The sequence below is a fragment of the Ailuropoda melanoleuca genome, chromosome 1 (genome assembly GCF_002007445.2).
Source record: "Ailuropoda melanoleuca isolate Jingjing chromosome 1, ASM200744v2, whole genome shotgun sequence".
In the NCBI taxonomy this organism is placed as follows: Eukaryota; Metazoa; Chordata; class Mammalia; order Carnivora; family Ursidae; genus Ailuropoda; species Ailuropoda melanoleuca.
The window spans coordinates 88,222,799-88,236,285 of NC_048218.1; the positions used below are offsets into that span (position 1 = coordinate 88,222,799).

General features: G+C 33.5%; 1 protein-coding gene and 1 pseudogene across 2 annotated transcripts in view; one reads left to right on the forward strand and one right to left on the reverse strand.

Moving 5' to 3' along the window:
• NAALADL2 (N-acetylated alpha-linked acidic dipeptidase like 2) overlaps positions 1-13,487 on the reverse strand; it is a 1,303,052-nt gene that overhangs the window by 1,181,331 nt on the left and 108,234 nt on the right. The window lies entirely within an intron of this gene.
• LOC117795624 lies at positions 2,291-2,414 on the forward strand (annotated as a pseudogene).

Consider the following 13,487-nt stretch of genomic DNA (forward strand, 5'->3'; position numbering starts at 1 on the left):
AAAGTAGAACTATTTAAACACATAACAGACTCCCAAAATTTCAACAGACTTGAAAAGGAACCAAACAGAACTCTTGGAAATTAAAATATAATAGTTAAAAATAAAACAAGAAGGATGTGTTAAACAACAGATTACACAGAACTAAATAAAGAATCAGTGAAAATGAAGACAGAGTTGAAGAAACAAAGAGCAAACAAGATTAAAAAAAAAAAAAAGATGGGTAAAATGAAAAGATATACAAGATAGAATGAGAGGACCTAAGATAATTTTAAACAGAGAACCAGGGGAGAGTGTAAAGGCTGAAGAATTCATATTTGAAGAGATAATGACTACAACTGTCCAAATAGTAAAAGCAAGTAAATGAATCCACATCTAGGCACATTACATTGAAACTGGAGATAAACAGTCTAGGGAAGAGGTGAAAAGCAAGTCAAATCCTCAAAAAATGAATGTCAGTCATACTGGAGCAAAGTTCTCTACATCAATAATGAAAGCTAGAAAACTATAAAATAAAATCTGCAACATGATAAAAGGATATCATCACCAATACAGAACTGTGTTTGAATAAGCTTTCTGGAATTAATGTAAAATAACCACCTGAATATTATCTATATATGATGATAATAATTTCAAATTGCAAACATTTTAAAATCTAATTTAAAAAAATGAAAATTAGAAGTAAATCAGAAAGGTGATCATATCAAAGTGTTCTAAGATCCTAGCCCTTAATTATCATTTACTTTACATTTATTTTTATTTATTTTTTTAAGATTTTATTTATTTATTTGACAGAGATAGAGACAGCCAGCGAGAGAGGGAACACAAGCAGGGGGAGTGGGAGAGGAAGAAGCAGGCTCATAGCAGAGGAGCCTGATGTGGGGCTCGATCCCACAAGGCCGGGATCACGCCCTGAGCCGCAGGCAGACGCTTAACCGCTGTGCCACCCAGGTGCCCCTACTTTACATTTAAATACACATGGTAAAACTCAACAATAACCACAAAAATAATAGTTCCAAACCAGCGAAGGGAGAAAATGGGATAAAAAACAAACACACACCAAACTTCATCAATCCAACATGAAGCAAAAAAGAACATTCAACTGACTAGGAATATATAACATATATAATTCTAAATTTTATGTGCATAATTTAAAAGCCTCCAAATACACAAAACACGAGCTAAGAAAAACATAATGAGAAATTAGCAAATCAACCCCATTGAGAGAGAATGACACACCTCATTCAAATACCAACAGGTTAATTAGACAAAATTATTAGTGACAGAAATTTATAACAATAAAATTAGTAAAATTAATTTAATGAAACCATTAGACTCTACAATCAACAATTAGAGAATATACATTCTTCTCAAGCATATACGGAATATTAACAAACATTTATTACAGTCTAGGCCCAAAAGTAAGTTTCAGGAAATTTCAAAACATAGGACACCTTCACTGATTGCAGTGAAATTAATTACAAGTTCGTAAAAACAAATAAATCAACAAACATAACATAACATATATTCTGAAAACACACAACTGAATAACTCATGGGTCAGAAACTAAATAAATCATAATGAAAATTTTAAAATGCTTAGAACTGAAAAAAAGGATACTACATATAATAACTTGTAGAACATGGTAAACTTATTATCAGAAGGACATTTGTAACTTTAAATGCTTATATTAGTCTTAATTTTTAGTTAGGCACAGTTGCATAATTTAATCCAAATAAATCTTTCTAATCTTCAAAAGAAAGCTTCCCAGGTTCTTTGGGAATATGATTTCTTTCATAGAATAATATTAGCATGTTTTGATTTTTTAATTATCATGAATTTCTAAGAGTATATCGTAAATTTATTACTGAAATTTTTCTTTTGAAATATTTGTGATTTTGCCAAAAAGTATATTCTATGTACCTATAAAAATCTGAAAAGAAATAATAAGCATGCTAAAGATATGCTCGATAGCACCAGAAAAAAATGTTGTAACTTAAGCATTTATAAACAAGAAATTAATGTGCAGAGAGATAAAAGACTCAATATACAGACACCCTTTCAAGTAAAAATTTAGTGAAAAACCTAGAAAATTAACAAAATAATTTCGCCAAAATAACGTACTTAAATATCATGTTAAATCTGCTTTAAAAATTGTTCAGTCATTATATAAATAAAGTTGTTATATATTAAAGTATTAACTACTGAGTTATCCAGAAATGTGACTTTGTGCTTTGTGTAGAATTTAGCTAAGTGTGAAGATAGATTACTTTAAGACATTTTAAAATTATATAAGACTATACTTTCAGGGATCATTTCTATAGTTTGTGACTAGAATTATCATCTAGTTTTAAAGGGTCAAATGGTGAATCTTTGTTGTGAATAGTATAAAACTACTTCCATAACACTACTGAAGTATTTACGATCTTTACATGTATCAACTTTTACAGAAAGTCTACTTCTGTCACCAGATGCCAAACAAAACAGCATGTTCCTACCATCTTTGCTTCTTCTTGCATAGCAGGCATTATTTATACAGACTCCAGTAAGAATAGCACTCCTGAGGTGTGCAATATTGTGGCCTTACTGATAGACAACTATGCAAAAACACTGCAAATATATTACTGATTTAAAATAATAAATAAACTTGAAGCATACAGATCATAAATATAAATTTAAAATTATATTTCCACTCAAGCCTAGATATCTTACAGCACTACTATGTCATTTCTTTCTATAGCTTCACTGGAAAATATGTCTTATATTTCACATATTTTTCTTTTCCTGTGCCTTTTGTCTAAACTTACTGCTTCCAAATCTCTTAAATCTACTATTTCAAGTGATCCAAAAATATCACCATTTCAGTAGTACAACTGTAAGGTTACCTGTATTTTAAATTACTAACTAATTAACATGTTCTTTCACAATCTCAAAGCATCGAATTTGTATGAATAGATTTAATCATAAAACTTCAAATTAGTGGTACTTAAAAATGCCTCCTTTATATAATATCTAATAGTTGAGTTAAGTAGAGAATTGTTAATGTAATGTGTTAAATACGGTACTGAAATGATAAAGCTATAATTCCAAAAGAGAGAGTCTTGCTGTCAACATATAATATTCTCAGTATGGAATAGTTTTTCTATATTCAATTAAATACACCTTTTGAAATAATTTAGTAGGTACCTTTTAATACCAAAATTTCAGTTACAATGCTTATTTTCCATGTAGGTCTGGAAAAATATGTTCAAAATAGAAGTAATTATTAAAGAAGGATTTTCCAAAATTGCAAAAGAAATTTGAACAAAAAAAAAGTTTCTAAATGCATTTGAAGAGCTATGCTTTAAGTCCAACTAACTAAAAAGAAAAATGTCATTACAGGATATATAAAGCATTAGAAGAAATAATACAATAGCACCATAATTCTCTTTCATTTACAAGAACAATTGAACACATTTTCCACCTGAGTGGTTACTGATCTTCACTGAAAATGGCAAATTGCTTTATTTTCCTCTGTCATATGGTTTTCTTCGAAATGGTGCTGTTTGGGAGCATCTATCCCAGGGATGGTTTGAACAGGGACAAAGAGAGATATTGCTCTGCTCTAGACCAGAATGGTACTTGAAAGTAGACCAGGAGGCCAAGTAAAATTTATAATTTACCAGATAGCCCCCAGTAACCTGAGAAAGACAGAAAGAGGAGAAACTGCTAGAAAAAGGCAGAAACTAACGTCCTAAAGAGAAAGGATAAAGTTTTCATAGCAAAAGCCAGGTCCCAGGTGAACTGAAGCACCAAAACTAATCATAAAAAACATTAATCAAAACATAGCAGAATATTAGAGTGGAGAAAGCTTTTGAGAATGATGTTTGCAAAAAGGTTTGTTCAATGAGAGGATGAGTAAATTGCTTCAAGTTCAAGTAACTATTATCCATCTAATATTTACTGAGCCACTCCTATGTTCCAGTCACTGAAAATACTGAGAAGAAGTCAGTATTATGTCAACCATAACCCAATTTTTTCAAAGTAAGTATCTGCCCTCAAAAAACATCCTGTTGAGTAGTTAGTACTGTATTCCATTAGGCTTTAAGATGTGTGAGCTGTGCAGACATTTACAGATTAATTATTCTTTCTAAGTTACAGTGCCCCTTCTCTGTTAAACCGGGATTAAATACTTGCCCTGTCACCTTCATACCTATTGCCTTTAAGACTACGCAGTCCATGACTTAATTTCTCCCTTTGGGTTTTTAACATTTAAGATATAACTTTACATTTGCATGTGAAAATTATAAAAGTAGGAAAAATCAAAACAACAGAAGCCTCTAAGCTCCATCTATAATAAATCACCTTTGGAGGCTAGAGAAAAAGGTAATTAAAAAGGATCCCATTGATCTACATAGACTAAGAAACAAATCTATATAAAACCCACTCTGTTCTATTTAAACTATTCTATATAAAACTACCCTAAATAAAGCTGATTCTAATAACTGGAGATTTAGAGATTATTTCTTAAATTCTCTGGCATATCTTGCTAGTTAAGAGAGAAGATACAGAAAGGAAAAGGGGTTTGCTCAAAGACATATTGTGTTAGTGGTGGAACACGGATTTCAGGATTCCCACCATTCCCAGAACTGAAAAAAAGGTTCACTGTGCCTAAACTGTATAAATAATATAGTTTATGCTGAACACCTGCTTTTCTTCTGGGACTGTGTGATTTTGATATATGCCAGGCAGAGGGTGCCTTCACGACCACCCCCCAGTAAAAATCCTGGGTGCTGAGCCTCTAAGAAGCTTCACTGGTTGGCAACATTTCACACTTGTCACAACTCATTGCTGGAGGAATCAAGTATGTGACTCCAGTAGGAGAGGACTCTGGAAGCTTGTGCCTGGTTTCTTTCAGACACTGATCAATGCACCTTCTCCTTTGGCTGTAATAAATCATAGCCATGCATGAGTATGACTATATGCCGAGTCCTGTGAGTCCTCCTAGCAAATCATCAAACCAAGGGATGATAATGCCATCCTTCTGACAAAGAGGCATTTTTCAAAAAATACAAAAATGGTGCCAACCAGCAGTGTAGATTCCTCCAGACTCCTACCACATGATGTTAGAAATCAGTTTGTGACTGGGAGAAAACATTTCTCCATAAGGAAATATGACAAATGAGAAAAAAATCCATGGCATATTTACTGAAAACCTAATGAAGAAGTACCTTCTAAAGGATTCTACTGTAATAAAAAATTTACGCCATGAAAAAACAAATCAATACCTCAAATTTTAACATAGAAATCAAAATGTTAATCAAACACAAGAATAGCCTCATAAACCCTTGAGATTTTTTTTAAAAAGTTCAAGAGATATTACATGAGATGAAACTGCTAAAAAAATTTCTTACATTCAAAGTGGCAATATTTATTGTTGTCGAAAAATAAAGTTGCATATTTTATTTTTTTTAAGATTTTATTTATTTGAGAGAGAGTGAGAGAGAGACCATGAGCGTGGGGAGGGTCAGAGGGAGAAGCAGACTGTCTGCTGAGCAGGGAGCCCGATGCGGGACTTGATCCCTGGACCCCGGGATCATGACCTGAGCTGAAGGCAGGCACTTAACCAACTGAACCACCCAGGTGCCCCTAAAGTTGCATATTTTAAAAGTCAATACACAAGGCTTATGTTGCTTATAGATCTATGATTTCATGTTGGTCAATGATTAAGAAAATTTGAGTTTCTGTCAGCAGGATAAAAAGGCCAAAACAAAACGTAATTTGAAACATGTTTAAAGCATCATTATTAATATTTAACAAGCATAAAAATATAAGGCTTCAAAGGTTGTTTTTATAATGTAATTACAGATTATATAATCAAAATATAATTCTATAAAGTGCACTATAAATATTATAATCTGTACAAATTATGCAATTTATGAATCTTTGCTTTTCAAAAACACATACTCTAAGAAAGTGCCCTTCACCAATATTACACTATCTTTAATATAAATTATTATTTTTTTAAGATTTATTTATTTGAGGCAGGGGTTGGGGGCCAGACGGAGACAGAAACAGAGAGAGAATATCTCCAGCAGACTCTCTGCTGAGCACAGAGCCCACTGCTGGGCTCAATCTCACACTCTGAGACCATGACCTGAGCCGAAACCAAGAGTCAGAGGCTTAACCAACTGAGCCAGCCAGGTGCCCCTATAAATTATTTCTTCAGGAAAATTTACAAAATTGTATAGTGATTTCTTATATATTAAGAAAGACAACTGTCAGATGTGAAATCAGACAATATTTTTTAATTACTTCTTTTTTTAACAAAGGTAATGCATTCTTTTTTATTTAAGAGAAGGAAAGTATTTTTTTTTATAATGAGAAGGAGCTACCAAGGAAAAAAGAATGTTTTCTATTTGTCTAATGATTTTAAATATTCAAATCAGAATACTGAACTGTAAGGAAAAATAATACAACTGTGATACTTGCTAAAGATGGGAGAAAATTCATCATCAATCTCCTAAAATACTCAGATTCTTCTTTCATAGAAGGAAAAAACAGCAGAATAGAGAAAACTCACAGAAGTGGCGAATCATACCTTTAGCCTCAACTGCTACAGATTCCTTTTGCTGACACCCAAACTAAAATTGCTCACAATTCTATAAGGAATGCAATCACCTATCACTTTAAATTTTATTATATTAAGAGAAAATCTTATTTAACTAGTTACCTGATGACAGAAGAGTTAAACTATTTGGATGAAAGTGGGCTCTAAAAGAGACAGAGAAAAGAGGTTACGTACAGTCTAGGAAACTGCAGTGGCTTGGGCTTAAATCAGACAAGGCAGGAACTCTCTCTGGTTCCTTTTTTATTTGCCTCTTGAGTTTCTTCATCAATCATAGAAGTCAATCTCTTCCTCAAGAAATCTCCTATTCAACCATACTAATTACAGTATTCAATCGCAGTGTAGCGCACTCTCTCTTTTTTTTGAAGAAAGTCAGTATGTTTCCTGGTTAAGATAGCAGGCACTAAAGCCATAGATACTTAGCTTTAATTCCTGTCTCTAAGTCTCCGTTTCTTTATCTGTAAAACAGGATAATCATTGTAGTCTCTATACCACAGGTGACAATGCTTATAAAACACGTAATTGGAAAGTAGTAAACCCTGAGCCTATGGTTAGCTGAGAACATTCTCATAGCAACAGTCATTGTAGAGTTAAAGAGCAGCCTGGAATAAATTCTATTTGCACCAAAGGGTAGAGATACAAGCTACAGCCATAGTGATAGCGATAGAGATAGAAATAGAAATAGAAACACAGATACATGAAATCAAGTCATTATAGTATTGGAAGGAAAAAATTATATATATATAATATTTATATGATAAATTATATACATATACTTATATAAACACACATATATGTGTATATATACACACATATATACACACACTTATACATACACACACACACAGCAAAGATGAGTCTTCTCTAACCATGTTACCAAAAGGAAATAATGTAAAGGAAATATTAAGAGATATGACTATATAAAAATAAAGTTTTGAATTACAAAAAACACCATAAATATAAGCATATAAATTAGCACAATCATTTTGGAGAAAAATAAAACGAGACTTTAAACACCCTTTGGGGCTCCTGAGTGGCTCAGTCCTTAAGCATCTGCCTTTGGCTCAGGTCCTGGGATGGAGCCCCACATTGGGCTCCCTGCTCAGTGGGAAGCCTGCTTCTCCCTCCCCCACTTCCCTGCTTGTGTTCCCTCCCTCACCATGTCTCTCTCTGTCAAATAAATAAAATCTTAAAAAAAAAAAAGACTTTAAACACCCTTAAAAATGTACATATCTTTTGATTTCTCAACACCGCTTCTAAGAAGTTCAAGTAAATGAATAAAGAATGTGCTCACAAATTCTGCTGAAAAGAAGTTTTGTGGTATTTTAATGGCAAAGAGAGAGAGAGAGAGAGAGAGAGAGAGAGAGAGAAAGAAAGAAAGAAAGAAAGAAAGAAAGAAAGAAAGAAAGAGAAAGAAAGAAAAAAGATAGAAAGAAAGAAAGAAAGAAAAAGAAAGAAAGAAAGAAAGAAGAAAGAAGAAAGAAAGAAAAAAAGAAAGAAGGGAAGGGAAAAGGGAAGGGAAGGGAAGGGAAGGGAGAGAGAGAGAGAGAGAGAGAGAAAGAAAGAAAGAAAGAAAGAAAGAAAGAAAGAAAGAAAGAAAGAAAGAAAAAGAAAGAAAGAAAAAAGATAGAAAGAAAGAAAGAAAGAAAAAGAAAGAAAGAAAGAAAGAAAGAAGAAAGAAAGAAAAAAAGAAAGAAGGGAAGGGAAAAGGGAAGGGAAGGGAAGGGAAGGGAGAAAAAAGAGGGAGGGAGGGAAGAAGGGAAGAAAATAAAGAGAAAGGAAGTAAGAAGGGAGAGAAAGAAAAGAAAGCCTCAATGTTCAACAACAAAAAGGATACATGAATTCTGGTACAATTTATTTACAGTACATCAATTAGATTGCAGGCATTAAATTATGTTGCAAAAGAATATTTAATAATATTAAAAGATATTCACAATATTTTAACTAAGAGAAAATCATGGAAAATATGATAACATTTTATTTATACAGAGGGGAAGGATAAATAAGCATAATGCGTGGCAAAAGAATGATTGATTTTTCATTTTTTGTTTACTAGAGAATAGATAAATATTTTTTAAAGTATTTGTAAATTACATAAGCTAGAACATGATTGTTATGTCCAGTTGTAAAATTCCATTAACTGTCAGTTCACATTTTTTTATAAGCACAGAGATTTATACTTTACATGTAAAATATAGCAAGGTGGGGTGCCTGGGTGGCTTAGTCAGTTGAGCATCAGACTGGATTTCGGCTCAGGTCATAATCTCAGGGTTCTTGGGATGGAGCCCTGCCTAGGGCTCTCTGCTCAGCGGGGAACCTGCTTTAAATTCTCTCCCTCTGCCCCATCCCCTCCTGTGCTGGTGCATTTCCTTTCTCTTTTAAATAAATAAATACATCTTGTAAAAAAAATAAATACATAAGTAAAATATAGCAAGGAAAACATTAAATTAAAATGAACAAATTTAATAAACAGTCTTCACTGTATGTGACAGAGAATTACCTCTTATCAGTAAGTAACACCACTAAATGTAAAACAAAACAAAACAAAAAAATTACCACTACTGAAAAGAATGTACCTAGAATGCCCAGACTGCTAGTTTCCTGAATTAATCACAAGATATAGAAAATGAATCTAATTCCAAACCACATAAAGTTTTTCAGGGACAGATGAAAGCAAAGGAAGAATTTTATCTGTTTCTGAATGTACAACCTAAAGTAATATGGAGTTAAATGTCCTAGATGAAAATAAATACATCAAATTCAAGAATATTATTAAAACTCATTAAACCTAAATTCCACCTAAACATAGGTGGAATGAAGTAAAATACAGAACTAGGTTTTCCATTTTCTAAACTTAGTGAATACATAAGCATTTTCATTAAGCATCAATAGGTAATTATATTATCTTGCTTAATAATTTTTTCTTATCATAAATTTTGGCACATTGTAGACTGCCCTCATTACAATCCATAATCCCTTTAAGAACAAAAATGCAGTTTTTCGGGGCACCTTGGTGGCTCAGTCGTTAAGCGTCTGCCTTCGGCTCAGGCTGGGATCCAGCCCCACATAGCATCGAGCTCCCTGCTCAGCAGGAAGCCTGCTTCTCCCTCTCCCAATCCCCCTGCTTGTGTTCCCTCTCCTGCTGCCTCTCATCAAATAAATAAAATCTTTTTTTTTTTAATGCAGTTTTTCACAGCATTAGATTCTAAGAAAAATATGGTCACTTCTAGTTTTCTTCCACATAAAAACTATAACACCTTTTAAGAGTTTCATTGACAAAATATACAATCTAAATTTGTTTTGTTTTGCTTTCTTCTATGTCCCACTATACTTGACTTATGTTTCCAATTATTTTAACAATTATTTTAACAATTATTTTCCAATTATTTTAACAATACCTTCCATTACGGTCATTTATATGCATTTTTGTCCTTCTCCTACCCAAGGTTTAAAATCTATAAAAGCAAAGGTCTTCCTAGTTTCTTTTTGCATTTCTAACATTTACTCTATGTTAACAGCTACTTAGTAAGGGCCAAATAAAATAAAATTTAGGTGACTCATGTAAAACCTGACGTACAAAACCTGTTACTTGACACAAAATGCTATTCTTTACTACCAGTGTCACCTTCAGGAAAACACAGCCTCTCCGGACCTCAGGTTCATCATTGATAACACCTGTATTATAGATTCCCACTCTGTCCCTACAGGGGCCTAAGTGAGTTAAAGCTTGTGAGAAAAACTAGGGAATCATAAATCACTGTGTAATTGCAAGGAATTATCCAGTTCTAACAGCTCTATACATTATTGATGTTTTTAAGTTTTTATTTAAATTCCAGTTAGTTAACATACAGTGTAATATTAGTTTCAAGTGTACCATATAGTGATTCCACACTTCCATACAATACCCAGTGCTCATCATCTCTTCTTTATCCATTCATCAGTCAATAGACACTTGGGTTGTTTCCATAATTTGGCTACTGTAAATAATGCTATAAACATCAGGGTGCACGTATCCCTTTGAATTAGTATTTTTATACTCCGAGTAAACACCTAGCAGTGCGATTTTGGATCATAAGGGAGCTCTCTTTTTCACTTTTTGAGGAACCTGTATACTGTTTTCCAGAATGGCTGCACCAGTTTGCAATCCCACCAACAGTGCAACCTTAAAAAAGAAAAGCAAAGCTGGAGGCATCACAATTCCGGACTTTAAGTTATATTACAAAGCTGAAGTGATCAAAGCAGTATGGTACTGGCACAAATATAGACACACAGATCAATGGAACAGAATTGAAAACCCAGAAACGAACCCACAACTATATGGTGAATTAATCTTTGACAAAGCAGTAATGATTATCCAATGGAAAAAAAGACAGTCTCTTCAACTAATGGTGTTGGGAAAACTGGACAGCCACATGTAGAAGAATGAAACTGGACCACTTACTGACACCATACACAAAAAGAAATACAAAATGGACTAAAGACCTAAATGTGAGACCTGAAACCATAAAAATCCTAGAGGTGAACGCAGACAGTAACCTCCTCTTTGACATCAACTGTATCAACTTTCTTTTTTGATATGAGTCTTGAGGCAAGGGAAACAAAAGCAAAAATAAACTACTGGACTTCATCAAAATAAGAAGATTCTCCATAGAGAAGGAACCAATCAACAATACTAAAAGGCAACCCACAGAATGAGAGATATTTGCAAATGACACTTCTGATAAAGTGTTAGCATCTAAAATATATAAAGAACTTATCAAACTCAACACACAAAACATGAATAATCCAATCCAATCCAATCCATAAAATGGGCAGAGGACATGAACAGACTTTTTTCCAAAAAAGACATCCAGATATCCAAAGACACATGAAAACATGCTCAACATCACTGATCAACAGGGAAATACAAATGAAAATGACAATGAGGTATCACCTAACACCTGTCAGAATGGCTAAAATCAACAACACAAGAAACAACAGGTGCTGGTGAGGGTGAAAAGAAAGGGACCCCTCATACGCTATTGATTTTTGGTAAAAACTAACACCTGGTTCTGCTAAGCATTTATTCATGTATCTATTTATCTCTCCAATTAAAACTTAAGGCCAAATAAAATATATTTCTCATCCAGAATGTAAAGTTAGTAATTATTAATAAGAAATTTATATTTTATAGTAAAAAGAAGAGACACTTTGAAATTAGAACTTCAGGCTCACATTTTTACTTCATCATTTACTAGCTACATCAGTGAACCTTCCTGAGTTTCAGCTCCCTCAGTTATATATATATGCTAATTATATATATGCTAATAATAATTATATATATGCTAATAATAATAAGAGATCTCTCAGAGCTTTAAGATAAAAGATCATGTTATACATGAAAGTGCTACATCAACTAGAAGGCATTACAGAAAATGTGGCATTATTAACTTTTACATAGTTAGTAACTGGAGATTATCAGTAATCATAACAGCCTTCACTAACATAGTGACTACAGGTGCAAGACACTAAAAGATTTTATGCATATTTTTGTTAATCTTCAAAACAACTGTAAAACATAGGTATTAGTGTTCTCATTTTACATAGGAGAAAACTGAGGCTCAAAACACTTAAAAAACTGATCCAAGTATACATAATGTGGCAGCGGAAAAATGTGAACCAAAGATTATGGATGCCAAACCCTATGTCTTTTCCACCACCTCAGGCTTTCAAAATAGAGGTCAGGCATCTCCCACTGAACGTCCGTTAATACTAGGCTCCTGAAAATCAGACACGAAAAAGCTAACCAGTATTTTTTTTTCCTCTACATTAAATAGGAAATACTAGTATGCGTTCCACATTAACCCCAATATGCAATATATTTCATAAAACACAGTAAAACTGTAAGTGACAAACAATCATAGTAGGATACGAACTGCTTAAAACATTGCTTCCTGATTACCAGGTGATTAATACAACAGTTAGCTAACAGTTGATTTGGATGCGGTATCATGGCCCCATAGCAACAGCCACGCTCAAGAAGCACATCACTTTTGTTAGCCTATCCCTTAAGATCAGGAACACGACAAGGATGCCCACTCTCGGCACTATTATTCAACATAGTACTAGAAGTCCTTGCAACAGCCAATCAGACGACAAAAAGGGATAAAAGGTATCCAAATCGGCAAAGAAGAAGTCAAAATGTCTCTCTTCACAGATGACATGATACTCTATTCGGAAAACCCAAAAGAATCCACTCTCAAACTATTAGAAGCTATAGAGCAATTCAGTAATGTGGCGGGATACAAAATCAATGCTCAGAAGTCAGTTGCATTTCTATACACGAATAACGAGACTGAAGAAAGAGAAATTAGGGAATCCATCCCATTTACCAAAGAACCAAAGACCATACGTTACATTGGAATTAACCAGAGACGTAAAGGAACTATATTCTAGAATCTATAAATCACTCTTGAAAGACATTGAAGAAGACATAAAAAGATGGAAAAATATTCCATGCTCACGGATCGGAAGAATTAACATAGTTAAAATGTCCATGCTACCCAGAGCAATCTACACTTTCAATGCTATCCCGATCAAAATACCGAGGATATTTTTCAAAGAACTGGAACAAAAATCCTCAAATTTGTATGGAAACAGAAAAGGCCCCAAATNATTAACATAGTTAAAATGTCCATGCTACCCAGAGCAATCTACACTTTCAATGCTATCCCGATCAAAATACCGAGGATATTTTTCAAAGAACTGGAACAAAAATCCTCAAATTTGTATGGAAACAGAAAAGGCCCCAAATCTGCAAGGTACTGTTGAAGAGGAAAAACAAAGCTGGGGGCATCACAATGCCGGATTTCAAGCTGTACTACAAAGCTGTGATCACAAAGAC